Source organism: Ceratotherium simum, chromosome 13 (genome assembly GCF_057802395.1).
Source record: "Ceratotherium simum simum isolate JZ-2026a chromosome 13, ASM5780239v1, whole genome shotgun sequence".
NCBI lineage: Eukaryota > Metazoa > Chordata > Mammalia > Perissodactyla > Rhinocerotidae > Ceratotherium > Ceratotherium simum.
The window spans coordinates 24,799,960-24,814,363 of record NC_141912.1 but is presented as its reverse complement, the minus strand read 5'-3'; the positions used below and the strand labels follow the sequence as shown (position 1 = coordinate 24,814,363).

Below are 14,404 nucleotides of genomic sequence, written 5' to 3'. Positions count from 1 at the left end.
CTTCTATCTGATGGCTGTAATATAATGTAAAATAGATGTTACAATAGAAAAGGCATCAACAAGCCCATCTTTGTCTCTCTGGCCACATTCTCTGGATGGCCCTGCAAGGAGTTGCCAGACAGACATTTACATTTATAAGGGAAATCTCCATTTGTAAAGGTATCTCCCTCTCTGTATTGGGAAAAGGGGGGCTGGCCTCATTTCTAGAGACTTATCAATGTGGAAGGTGAGGCCTTAAATCTGCATACTAACCTTATTCTTGTTTACTGTGCTTTAGTGGTAATCTCCAGTAACTGACTCCCCCTCCCCAACATCCTCCTTTGTCTTTGGCTGAACATGGTATCTGAAGATGAGAATTTCTGCTATTGTGTTGAGAAACACAGTGTCCCTGCTTTCTCCCATGTATACATGTTATTAAACTTAGTATTATTTTCTCCTGCTAACCTGTCTTGTTAATTATTTGGCCAGCCATAAGAACCTTAAGGAAAAGGGCAGAGGGAGATTCTCCCTCTCTCCCGACAGCCTGGAGAGCTTTATTGTGTGATCTGGAAATCTTGAGGGTAGGTTGGAAATGGACCCGCAGCTCCTGGGACCCCTAAGCTATAATGGTGGGGCATAACCCCACCACAGTCTTGGCCCCCTCCCACCTCTCTGGTCCTGCGTCCTCTATCTCTGACCTCCATTTGTGGTTTCCCTCTCCCCTCTTACATCCTAGTGCATCCTGTTGTCCTTGCCCCAAGTCCACAGCATCTCATGTCAACTCGAGTATCAGACTGAATGTGTCTCTCTGATGTTAAAGTAGGAGGTTTTCTGCCTGTCACTTTCTCACATTTTCTTCTTGGTTGGGAGCCATGTGGAAGCACAAGTTTCCCTGAGACTGGACCCTGCCCAATGGTTACAAGCAAATGAGTTACTAAAGCAACAGTGTAATGAGGTGGAGGTGGGATTGGGGCTTGAAGAGAGGCTCAAGGGGGTCTCTGGAGGAGGTTCTCTTATGTGACTAGAGGGAAGGAGGGCCCATTTTCCTCCATGAAGTGCTGTGCTGTGGTAGTAGAGATGGCCAGGGCTTCTCTACTTGGCTCTGAGACCCGGGAATTGGTCCTGGTGGCTGCAATGGGTCCCTACCCTGTGAAGGATCAGGCCGCCATCAGGCACCGTGACCTCCTAGGCCCCTGTGAACACTGGACAGATAAAGAAGAGGCTGTCATCAGACCGCAGCCTGAAAAAGGGTCTCAGAGGTCCGGAGAAGAGCAAACAGGGACAGGTGTAGATGTGCGATCTGTCCCTGATGTCATAGAAAGAGACATCTTCAGCTTCATAGTCCAGGAAGATGCCCACCCAGTGAAGGTGCTCTGTCAGGGGGAGAATCTTCTCAGGAGAGGACAGGGCCTGGTACTGGTTTCCAAACATCTCCAAGGTCCAGAAGCTATTCTGAGGAAATGGTTGGGCCTCCTGTTTCCTCTCGACACTGTCTCAACAAACTCCTACAACCCATACCATCACGTTTTCAACCTCCACCTTGCACTAATGTTTCCCTGAGGAGAAGCTCTCCAGGCCCAGGACACAAGGCCGACGGTCAAATCTCTCTGGGTTGTCATGAACACTCTGCCTGGAGGGGCCCCGTCTCACGCTTCTCCGGTCCTCTGACAGGAAGAGCTCAGGATGAGCGGTGTCTGGTCCAGGACCACATCAGCTTCAGAGGACGTCTCAGGTTTAGGCCTGGGGTCTCAGGAGATTGTGTGATTCCTGGTCCGCAGAGAGGTCCCAGAAAGCTGGTGGGAGATCTGAATGCGGCAGCCTTTTCCGTGAAGGCCCCTTGATCCCTTTTTCTATTCAAGACATGTGATCTCCGGGACTCTCTTTAGTTAGAAACTTTCCCACTAGGCTTAAACCATCAAAGAAGCCCTATGCCTCTCCCAGTGAAGCAATTAAGGCCAATTTCTCCCTACACAGGTTCCTGGCAGGTAAAGGGTCCCTTCCTCCATCCTCTGTGTTCCACCAGTTTAACCAGATGACAACTGATTTAAACAACAAGCAGGTTGAGGATTTCATTTTCAGTCCTAGGAGGACTTCTCAGTAGCCTTGGCTTCCTGAAGCTCTAGGTTAATATGATAAGACAGAAACCTGCCAGGCTGGCAGAATCTTAAGAAACTTTTTACCCTCAAGGCAGTGTCTCTTCTGTCTTGGTTTAGGGCTTCTTATCACCACAGCTATCCAATAACCATAGACAGCTGGTGGTTTTTAGGAGGATGAATAGACCTAGCCTGCCAAGCCAATCCTTACCCCAATTCAGAGATGTTTACTTCACAGGGGATCAGTGAATTATAATGATTTTTTTATAGTCCCTTGAAAACATCCACCTATTGGAAAGATCTGGATGCTTGTGGGATCCTCAAGGTAACAATAGCACCCCCTCAATGTCAACAGAACATCATCAAAAATCCAGACTCCTCTTAACTTATTCTGTCTTAAAAGAATCTTCAATAAAAGAGAATACTGAGTGTGAGAGAGCTGCAAATGCAGGGTCCTGGGAGACTTCTGCCCCTTTAGCCATGTGTCCAGCGATCATCCAAACTTCTTTTAAGTAATTTCTTTGTTAAGTCTATCCTATAAATTATACCAAAGACAAAATTAAAGCAATCACTTAAGACTTAGTGCTTCCTGATCAACTTGATTTTTGCCAAGAGGAACAAAAGAAAACTGGTTGCATATTGAAAGGCTCACACAGAAACTTGCAAGTAGGATAAGATCAAAATAACAAGGCAAGTTGGAAAGAAATTCTACAAAACCTTACAGGGGGTTCTATAAGGGCAATCATGAGATAATAGACTTAAGGACAAAACCAACCAGCCTGTTAACTAAACAAAAACCAATAAGCAAACAATTCACAACAACTCAGTTCAGAGTAGGGCAGGCCAGGCCAGAGTTATGTTTACATGGAAAGAGTAGAGGGTTCCTGCCACATACACACCCACACTGTCAGCTGTGCAGTGCTGCTGTGAACAGAGTCAGGACAACAGGTTGAGAAACACTCTTTTCACGATATTTTGTATTACTCAGATACAAAGTTGCCCTTCTGAGTAACAAAGATGAGGTCTCCCACCAGCTAATATTTGAGGCCCCTGGAAAGGTCACACTATCTCCAAACCTCACTTACACTGGTCTGATGGACTGAAATACCATTGATTTATGTGTGTCTTGAAGAATTTTCCAATCTTCAAACATTTCTTTTAAAGTGTAATACACTGACTCTGGGAGAGAGGTCATACATTAAAGCCATTATTAATAAACTCCTGGAAATCCCAGTTTAAATTCCACTTCTGTTTTGAAGTCTCACCAAATTCCTCCTGGCTGAATTCTCACTCTTTCTCTGTGGGGCCAACAAGTTTAGTACTTAATCATGCTTTCAGGAAATCATCTGTTTACATGTGAGTCATTCTCCCTACAATTAGTATTTGGTGAAAGGCAAACAAGGCAAAATTAATATTTATCAAGGAATGCGATGTCCATATGTTGTCGTTTGCTGGGAAGTCCTTGTTTATTCCATTCATGCTGGTGCCATGATTGACACTACCTCCCATCACTCCCCAAAGTGTACAATTTGAATGATCAAGTACATGGTTACCTATCAAGAAGTCATGTGCCAGGTGCTGTGCTGGATAGGATTTCACATCGAATCCTCTCAGTCAGCCCCAGAGGTGCACGGATCACTCCCTCACTGCATTCTGGTTTTGCTCAATTGAGATCTTTTCAGTGAAGCTTTCCCAGACCATTCTGTTTATAATTACATTACCTCCATGCCCCGAGCTCTCTCACACCCTCCCTGCTATCGAATATAAGAGATGGAAAAGCCTGCCCTTGAAAGGCCCATGCATAGATTCACCGGTTCCAGAAACCAATAGAAAATCATCAGAAAGAAAGGTTCACAGTCCTTTGGTAAAAGAGACTCACCTGATAAACTCTGAGCTAATCTCAGAGGGACAGGAGGCAGCTGTGCCCACCTCCCCAAGGACTGAGACATTGGCAGCAGTCATTATTGTGACCTAGTACAGGTGTGCTGACACAGACACTGGCAGACACCATTGGAGTTTTTTGGCCTATTAGTGTGGTTTTCCCCACCCGTTAGAGCACAGATTTAATCCAGCTCAGCCAGGGCAGGCAGCTCACCCTAGGGACTGGCCCCACCCACCAGCAAGGAACCTGTGGGCCTGTGTAGGCAGGATGTGTGGGAGCTCTGCAGGGGGCAAGTGGGTCTGCCTCAGTAAGGCAGGCTCTGCACACAGGGTGGGACTGCGTTGGTGGGGTGTTTGGGCCTGCAGGTGGTAGGGTTTGTTGGCTGCAGCAGACTTGTGCCGCTGGGCATCTCAAAGAGCCAAGCAGGGGATCTGTCCCATCTTCCAATGCCTTAAATCATTGTGTGCTGCCATGCCTGGGGCCAGCCCCACTCAGCTGCAACCCTGAGAGAGGTGACAACAGCCTCACAGGTTGAAGGCCTACAGCAATTGTAATCCCCTGAGCCACACTGGGGTTCTGACACACTTAACAGAAAACGGCAGGAGGTCTTTGCTGTTAGACCTTGCAGTCAGCCATGCCTAGTCTTGCTGCACCCAATAAAGTGACTATAGCAGCTGCACATGGCTGAGCCCTATAACCGGCCGACCAGCGGGTGCCAGCCTAGCCTACCTTTGTGCCTGCAGCAAAAACAACCCTGCCACAACAGAAAGTCACATGTAACCCACACAGAGGACACTCCTGGAACATTTGGAATTGGTGACGAGAGGGAAGCACATTGCTGGGCCCCATAAGGCATCTCTTATATAAGGCATCTTGTCCAAGATTGGGAGATGCAGCTGATCTAACTAATACACAGACACAAGCACAGAGAAGTAGGCAAAGTGAAGAGATAAAGGAATATGTTCCAAATAAGGGAACAGGACAAATCCTCAGAAAAGAAATTAAATGAAACAGAGAAAACCTACCTGGTAAAGAGTACAAACTAATAGTCATAAAGATACTCACTGATCTTGAGAGAGGAATAGATGAACACAGCAAGAACTTCAATAAAGATTTGGAAAATATGGAATAGAACCAATCAGAAAAGAAAAATACAATAATGGAAATGAAAAATTCACTAGAGGGGATCAATAGCAGAGTAGATGATACAGAAGAACGGATCAGTGAGCTGGATAAGAGAGTAAGGGCAATCACCCAAGCTGAACAGAAAAAATAAAAAAGAATTAAAAAGAATGAGGACAGTCTAAGGGACCTCTGGAACAACATCAAGCATACTAACATCTACGTTATAGGTGTCCCAGAAGGAGAAGAGAGAGACAAATGGGCAGAGAACATATTCAAAGAAACAATAGCTGAAAATTTTCTAACCTAAGGAAGAAAACAGACATCCAGGTACAGGAAGCACAGAGAGCATCAAACAAGATGAACCCAAACAGGCCCACACCAAGACACATTACAGTTAAAATGTCAAGAATTTAAGAAAAGAGAGAATACTAAAAGCTGCAAGAGAAAGGCAGCAAGTTACATACAAAGGAAACCCCATAAGGCTATCAGCTGAGTTCTCAGCAGAAACCTTACAGGCTAGAATAAAGTGGCACCAAATATTCAAAGTGCTGAAAAGAAAAAACCTGCAGCTAAGAATACACTACCCAGCAAGGTTATCATTCAGAATGGAAGGAGAGATAAAGTGTTTTCCAGATAAGCAAAAACTAAAGGACTTTATCACCAATAAACTGGCCTTAAAAGAAATGTAAAAGGGGCTTATTTAAGTGGAAAAGACCATGAATAGGAATAAGAAAATTATCAAAGAAAAAAAAATCACTGGTAAAGGCAAATGTACAGTAAAGGTAACAAATCAACCACCTATAAAGCAAACATAAAGGTAAAAAGACAAAAGTAATAAAAATATCGATCTCCATAAGAGGTAAGGGATACACACACACACAAAAAAAGAAGTTAAATATGATATCATAAATATAAAATTTTGGGGGAGAGGAGTAAAAATGTAGGGTTTTTAGTCAGAGGTCAAACTTAAGAGACCATAAACTTAATATAGATTACTATTTACATGGGTTATTATATATGAACCTCATGGTAATCACAAATCAGAAACCTATAATAAATACATAAAAAATTAAGAGGAAGGAACCCAAACATAATACTAAAGAAAGCCATCAAATCCCAAGGGAAGAGAGCAAGAGAAGAAGAAAGGAACAAAGAAGAACTACTAAAACATCCATAAAAAAGAAACAAACTGGCAATAACTACATACTTATCAATAGCTACTTTAAATGTCAACAGACTAAATGCTCCAATCGAAAGATGCAGAGTGACTGAAAGGATCCAAAATATATATGTTGCATCCAAGAAACACATCAAACCTAAAGACATTCATAAACTGAAGGTGAAGGGATGGAGAAAGATACTCCATGCAAATGGTAATGAAAATAAATATGGGGTAGCAATACATGTATCAGACAAAATAGTCTTTAAAACAAAAACTGTAACAAAAGACAAAGAAGGGCACTACTCAATGATAAAGGGAACAATCCATCAAGAGGACATAAAACTTGTAAATATCTATGCACCCAACATAGGAACACCTAAATATATAAAGCAATTATTAGCAGACATAAAAGGAGAAAGAGACAGTAACACAATAATAGTAGGAGACTTGAACACTCCACTTATGTCAATGGACAGATCATACAAACAGAAGATCAATAAGTAAACATTGGACTTAAATGACACTTTAGACTAGATGGACTTAGTAGCTATATACAGAACATTCCATCCAAAACCTCAGAGTACACATTCTTTTCAAATGCACGTGGAAGATTTTCCAGGATAGATCACACATTAGGCCACAAAAAAAGTCTCAATAATGTTAAGAAGATTGAAATAATACCAAGCATCTTTTCTGACCACAATGGTATGAAACTAGAAATCAACTACATGAAGAAAACCGGAAAAGCCACATATTTGTGGAGATTAAAGAAAATACTACTGAACAGCTATTGCATCAACGAAGAAATTCAAAAGAGAAATCAAAAAATACCTGGAGACAAGTGAAAATACAACTTGCCAAATATATGGGGTACAGCAAAAGCAGTACTAAGAGGGGATTTTACAGCAATATAGGCCTACCTGAAGAAACAAGAAAGATCTTAAACAAACAATCTAACAGTGCACCTAAAGGAACTAAATAAAAAAGAACAAATAGAGCCCAAAGTCAGTAGAAGGAAGGAAATAATAAAAAGAGTGGAAATAAATGAAATAGAGAGTAAAAAAACAAAAATAGACAAAATCAATGAAACTAGGAGCTGGTTTTTTGAACAGTTAAAATTGACAAACCTCTAGCTAGACTCAACAAGAAAAAAAGAGAGAAGGCACAAATAAATAAAATCAGAAATGAAAAAGGAGAAATTACAATGGACGTCAAAGAAATACAAAGGATTATAAGACAATACTATGAAAAGCTATTTGCCAACAAATTGGATAAGAGAAAAGAAATGGATAAATTCTTAGAATCATACAAACTTGCAAAACTGAATCAAGAAGAAATAGAGAATTTGAACAGGCCAATCACCAGTAAGGAGGTCGAAGCAGTAATCAAAAACCTCCCAAGAAACAAAACTCCAGGAACAGAAGCTTTCTGTGCAAATTCTCCCAAACATTCAAAGAAGACTTAATACCTATGCTTCTAAAACTATTCCAAAAATTTAAAGAGGAATGGAAGCTTCCTATCTCATTTTATGAGGCCAACATTATCCTGATAACCAAACCAGACACAGACCACAAAAAAAAGAAAACTACAGACCAATATCCTTGATGAACATAGATGCAAAAATCCTCAACAAAATACAAGTAAATCAAATGCAACAATACATTTAAAAGATCATACACCATGATCAAGTGGGATTTATCCCAGGGATGCAGGTATGGTTCAACATCTGCAAATCAATCAATGTGATACACTACATCAACAAAATGAAGAATAAAAGTCACATGATCATTGGGGCTGGCCCAGTGGCGTAGTGCTTGGATTCACGTGCTCCACTTCAGCGGCCTGGGATTCACGGGTTTGGTTCCTGGGTGTGGACTTACACACCACTTGTTAAGCCATGCTGTGGCAGCATTCCATATACAAAAAGTGGAGGAAGACTGGCACAAATGTTAGCTCAGGGACAATCTCCCTCAAGCGAAAAAGAGGAAGATTGACAACAGATGTTACCTCAGGGCCAATCTTCCTCACCAAAAAAAATAAATAAATAAAAATTCTCGTGATCATCTCAATAGATGCAGAGAAAGCATTCAACAAGATACAGCATACATTTATGATAAAAATTCTGAATAGAATGGGTATAGAAGGAAAGTGCCTCAATATAATAAAGGCCATATATGACAAACCAACAGCTAATATTATACTTAATTGTGAAAAACTGAAAGCTATCCCTTTAAGAACACGAACCAAACAAGGATGTCCACTTTTGCCACTTTTATTTAACATGGTATTGGAAATCCTAGCCAAAGTAATCAGACAAGAAAAATTAATAAGAGGGATCCAAATTGGAAAGGAAGAAGTAAAACTGTCACTATTTGCAGATGACATAATTTTATATATAGAAAACCCTAAAGAATTCACCAAAAAACTATTAGAAATAATAAATGAATGCAGTAAAGTTTCAGGACACAAAACCAACATACAAAAATCAATTTTATTTCTATACACTAACAATGAAATAGCAGAAGGAGAAATTAAGACTACAGTCCCATATACAATGGCAACAAAAAGAATAAACTATCTAGGAAAAAAATTAACCAAAGAGGTAAAAGACCTGTATACTGACAAGTATAAAACAGTGTTGAAAGAGATAAAAGAAGTCACAAAGAAATGGAAAAATATTCTGTGCTCATGGATTGGAAGAATTAACATAATTAAAATGTCCATGCTATCTAAAGATTCAATGCAATCTCTATCAAAGTCTCAATGACATTTTTCACAGAAATAAAACAAAGAATCCTAAAATTTATATGGAGCAAGAAAAGCCTCCAAAAAGCCAAAGGAAACCTGAGAAAAAAGAACAAAGCTGGAGATATCACACTCCCTGAATTAAAAAAAAAACCAAAAAACTGCAAAGCTATAGTAATCAAAATAACATGGTACCTGCACAAAACAGACCCATAGATCAATGGAACAGAATCTAAAGCCCAGAAATAAACCCACACATCTATAGACAGCTAATTTTTGACAAGGAAACCAGAACATACAATGGAGAAAGGAAAGTCTCTTCAATAAATGTTGTTGGGAAAACTGAACAACCACATGTAAAAAAATGAAAGTAGACCGTTATCTTACACCATACACAAAAATTAATTCAAAATGGATTAAAGATTTGAGTGTAAGACCTGGAACCCTAAAACTTCCAGAAGAAAACATACACGGCTGGATTTCATCGTTTCTTATGGCTGAGTAGTATTCCATTGTGTATATATACCACAGCTTTTTTATCCATTCATCCCTTGATGGGCACTTAGGTTGCTTCCAAGTCTTGGCTATCGTGAATAAGGCTGCAATGAACACAGGGGTGCATGTACCTTTGCAAATTGGTGTTTTCAAGTTCTTTGGATAAATACCCAACAGTGGAATAGCTGGATCATATGGTAGTTCTATCGTTGATTTTTTGAGGAATCTCCATACTGTTTTCCATAGTGGCTGCAGACATGGAGGGCATGATGCAAAGTGAAATAAGTCAGAGGGAGAAGGTCAAATACCGTATGATTTCCTTCATTAAGTAGTAGATAATAACAACAATAAACAAACACATAGGGACAGAGATTGGATTGGTGGTTACCAGAGGGGAAGGGGGGAGGGAGGAGGGTGAAAGGGATAATTGGGTACATGTGTGTGGTGATGGGTTGTAATTAGTATTTTGGTGGTGAACATGATGTAATCTATGCAGAAATAGAAGTACAATGATGTACACCTGAAATTTTTACACTGTTATAAACCAATGTTACTGCAATAAACAAAAAATTAAAAAAAAAAAAAAAGAAAACATACACGGTATGCTTTTCTACATGGGTCTTAGCAGCATCTTTTTGAATACTATGTTTCACCAGACAAGGGAAACAAAAGAAAAATACACAAATGGGACTACATCAAACTAAAAAGCTTCTGCACAGCAAAGGAAACCATCAACAAAATGAAAAAGCAATCTAACCATTGGGAGAAGATATTTACAAATCGTATATTTGATAAGGGGTTAATAACAAAAATACGTAAAGAAATCATACAACTCAACAACAAACAAACAACCCAATTAAAAAATGGGCAAAGGATCTGAACAGACGTTTTTCCAAATAAGATACACAGATGGTCAAAAAGAACACGGAAAGATATTTAACAACACTAATTATTAAGGAAATGCAAATCAAAACTACAATGAGATATCACCTCAAGCCCGTCAGAATGGCTATAATTAACAAGATAAGAAATAACAAATGTTGGAGAGGATGTGGAGGAAAGGGAATTCTCATACACCGCTGGTGGGAATGCAAACTGGTATAGCCACTATGGAAAACAGTATGGTGATTTCTCAAAAAATTAAGAATAGAACTACCATATGATCCAGCTATTCCACTCCTGGGTACTTATCCAAAGAACACAAAAACACAAATGCGAAAAGATATTTGCACCCTTATGTTCATTGCAATATTATTCACAATAGCCAAGATTTGGAAACAACCTAAGTGTCCATCAATGGATGAATGGATAAAGAAGATGTGGTGTATATATATACCTATATATATATATATATATATATATATGTATATATATACCCACCCACACACAATGGAATACTACTCAGTTCTAAGAAAAAGATGAAATCTTGCCATTTGTTACAACATGGGTGGACTTTGGGGGTATTATGCTAAGCAATATAAGTCAGAGGGAGAAAGTCAAGTACCATATGATTTCACTCACAAGAGGAAGATAAAAACAACAACAACAACAAAAAACAAATATATACCTACAGAGACTAGATGGGCAGTTACCAGAGGGGAAGGGGGAGAGAGAAGGTGAAAGGTGCAATAGGGCACATGTGTACGGTAACAGATGGTAATTAGACTTTGGGTGGTGAACATGATGTAGTCTACACAGGAATCGAAATATAAATACGTACACCTGAAACTTATATAATGTTATAACCAAGAAAAGAAAGAAAACAGACCTTGGGTGTAGACTATAGATTGCTCAGGGAAGACGACCACTTACAGCTCATAGAGCAGATTCATATCTTCATTCAATTAATATTTGTGGAGCAACTATTTTGCTCCAGGTTCTTTTCTGAAGATGTGGGTACAGCAGAAGCAAAATAGTGAACAATCCTTTAAGGAAGTTATATTCTAGTGGAAGTGACATAATGATTAGGATAAGTAAAAGGCATCCTACGTAAGGAGGTTATACATGCTGAGGAGAAAAGCAGGGAAGGGGGTGAAAAGGATCAAGGACAGTGTTTGATCCTCACAGTCATGGAAAACCACAGGCTAGAAAGAAAAATGGATTGAAATCATTCGTGAAAATCTTCTCTTTGGACTTGATGAAAAATTCAAGGAGCATCATACACTATTGATAAGAGTGTATATTGGTACAAACTCTTTGGCAAACAGATTTGTAGTATGTATTAAAGGTGAAAATAAATACTTCTCATTATAAAGCAGTTCTACTCCTAGGAACATGTTTCATTTGGGGATTTTGAGAAGGGGCATGTTATGGACTGAATTCTGTCCCCCAAAATTCATATGTTGAAGCGTTACCCTCCAGTACCTCAGAACGTGACTGTATTTGGAGACAGGGCCTTTAAAGACATAATTAAGTTAAAATGAGGCTGTTAGAGTGGGCCCTAATCCAATCTGACTGGTGTCCTTATAAGAAGAGGAGACTAGGACACACAGAGAGACAATAGGAATGTGTTCACACAGAGGAAAGGTCATGTGAAGACATAGAGGGAGGACCATTTGAGGACACACTGAGAAGGCAGCCATCTGCAAGGTGGGGAGAGAGGCCTCAGGAGAAACCAAACCTGCTGACAGCTTGAACTTGGGACTTCCAGCCTCCAGAACTGTGAGAAAATAAATTTCTATTGTTTAAGCCACCCAGTCATTGGTATTTGGTTATGGCAGCCCTAGCAAACTAACAAAGGTCAGGAATAGGCAGTTCTATGTGTTGTTCTATGTGTTGATATGAGTAGTGATTATATGGATTATAGTGCATAATAATTCAGTAATCTGTAAATTGATGTTATATGAGATTTTCTGCATGTGTATTGTATTTCACAGTAAAAATGTCTACTTCTAAAACATGTTACTGAGGAACACCCTTAGAGATATCCAAGAACTAAGCATAAGAATAATCTGTAGGGATTCAACACTCTCCCCTGTTCCAGTCTACAGCTGAGTTCTGTGTGTGCTTCTCAACAGTTGATGCCCGCAGCTTAGCAGGGAAAACCCACTCATTTGGCCCTTGGGCAGGAAGAAGCCAATCTCCCCGGTAAAAGGGGATTCTAGGCAAATATCTGCTGGTCCACCATGGGCCTGAGGTTAGGAGAGAAACTTTCCCCAAGAGTCACACTGTGAAAAAGCCAGAGAACAAAATGAAATGATGCACTTGCCACCGTCAGGCACATGGTGGCCTCATAGTAGGATTTGCCTCCTTGGAAATAATAGCAGTAGATGTTGTTTTCATGGGCTGCAACATTGTGGATGATCAGGGCCATGCTCCCCTTACTGATCTCTCCCTTCACAAAGGTTGTTCTTCCTCAGTACTCCTCCATCTGCTCCTCTGTCCTTTCTCACTCGCCCTTATACACGAGCACTGCAGGGAGAACTGAGACCTGAACCACGGCACATCCATGTCCTCAGCATTTTCCTCAGGTGGGTGACAGGTCACAATCTAACATGCTTTGTTCTCCCACCATGACTAGAATTGAATTAGCTGGCCCCTGACTGTAAACTGCTCTGTTCCACAAAGGGGTAGAATCAGACAGGGGCCCCAGCTATCAATATCTAAGGCAGAAAAGGAAGTGCATATTCCAGGGCACAGAGAGAATCTTTCTCTATTTCTAACTATTCTCTCAGACATATTCTTTCTAAGGTCACAGTGACTTCCTGGGCTGAGGATTCTGGGGGCCAGTAGCTGTGGCTGATCAGCAGCAATAGATACCTAGTAGGAGTATCTACTGAGGCTGCTAATTCTTCAAGAACAAAACACTGAGAAGCATACACTGAGCGCCCCCTACTGACTCTGTGCTTACAGAGGTTTTCGTCCATTCCCCAATCTAGTACAGTGCCTGGAGTGGAGGATAAACTTGAGCCTTCCAATGTGGTAGCCACTAGGTAGTTCCAATGGAAATGTGGTGTAGATGGAAAATACACACAATTTTGAATATTTGCAAAAAAATATTAAATATCTCATTGTTAATATTTTACATTAATTAAAATTTAAATAATAATGTTTTGGTTATATGGGTTAAACAAAAGATATTATTAAAATTTATTTCATTTTTTTTTTTTTACTTTTTAAAATGTATCTAATTAAAATTCTGAATGTAGCTGGCCTTTGTGGCTCTCATTGCATTTCCACGGGATGCACTGGTATAAATTCAATGAGCATGTGCAGAAGGAAAAGATGAGTAAATACAACTGCAGTACTTCTTCAGACTGCAGTGCTTTGCAGAATGAAGTGTTGATTTTCCTTTCTGAGAAGCTGATAGGAGCTAGCAGCATCGACACTACCTGAGACCAGTGCAAACAAGCTGAGGAGGTGGAAGAAGAGAAGGGAGCCTGGCAGGGAGAAACGCAGGGAAGCATCTGGCTCCATAAGTACCAGAGAGGAGTCACCCAGGAGGGGCAGGGAGCAGAGACCTAGGGGCACAGACATGGAGAAATCAGCCAAGGAGACTTGGCACCACAGTTCTGATCTAGGTCAAACTTTCCTGTAACCCGTGGTGGTATCATCAGCCTCCCAACTTCTGTCTTGGGCAGCCCGCTGCCTCTCCCGGTTCAGGTATCTCCTGATAGATTAATTCATTAAACATTCCATGGAATAAGCCAACAATACAAGGATCAGGGAGGCAGTTTTCTGCCCTCCTTGGCGTACTTCTCTGGCCAGAAGTGAGTTTCTTCAGTTATCACTTCATATTTTTCCATACCCTCCCTCCCTTCCCTTCCCTTCCTCCTCCCTGCAAATCAGGCTGTGAGACTCCAGAAAAAACCAGTCCTGGAGAGACTCCCCACCAAGAAGCTTCCCCTCTCCTGGTCACCCCACATGTCCCTCCATCATGTTCCCTTCCTCCACTTACTGCACCACCTTGTAGAGCTGTGGAGC

At 40.6% G+C, this 14,404-nt stretch overlaps 1 pseudogene; it reads right to left on the bottom strand.

Moving 5' to 3' along the window:
* Positions 1–946: 946 nt before the first annotated feature.
* Positions 947–12,794, bottom strand: LOC101408273 (butyrophilin subfamily 2 member A2 pseudogene; annotated as a pseudogene).
* Positions 12,795–14,404: the final 1,610 nt, after the last annotated feature.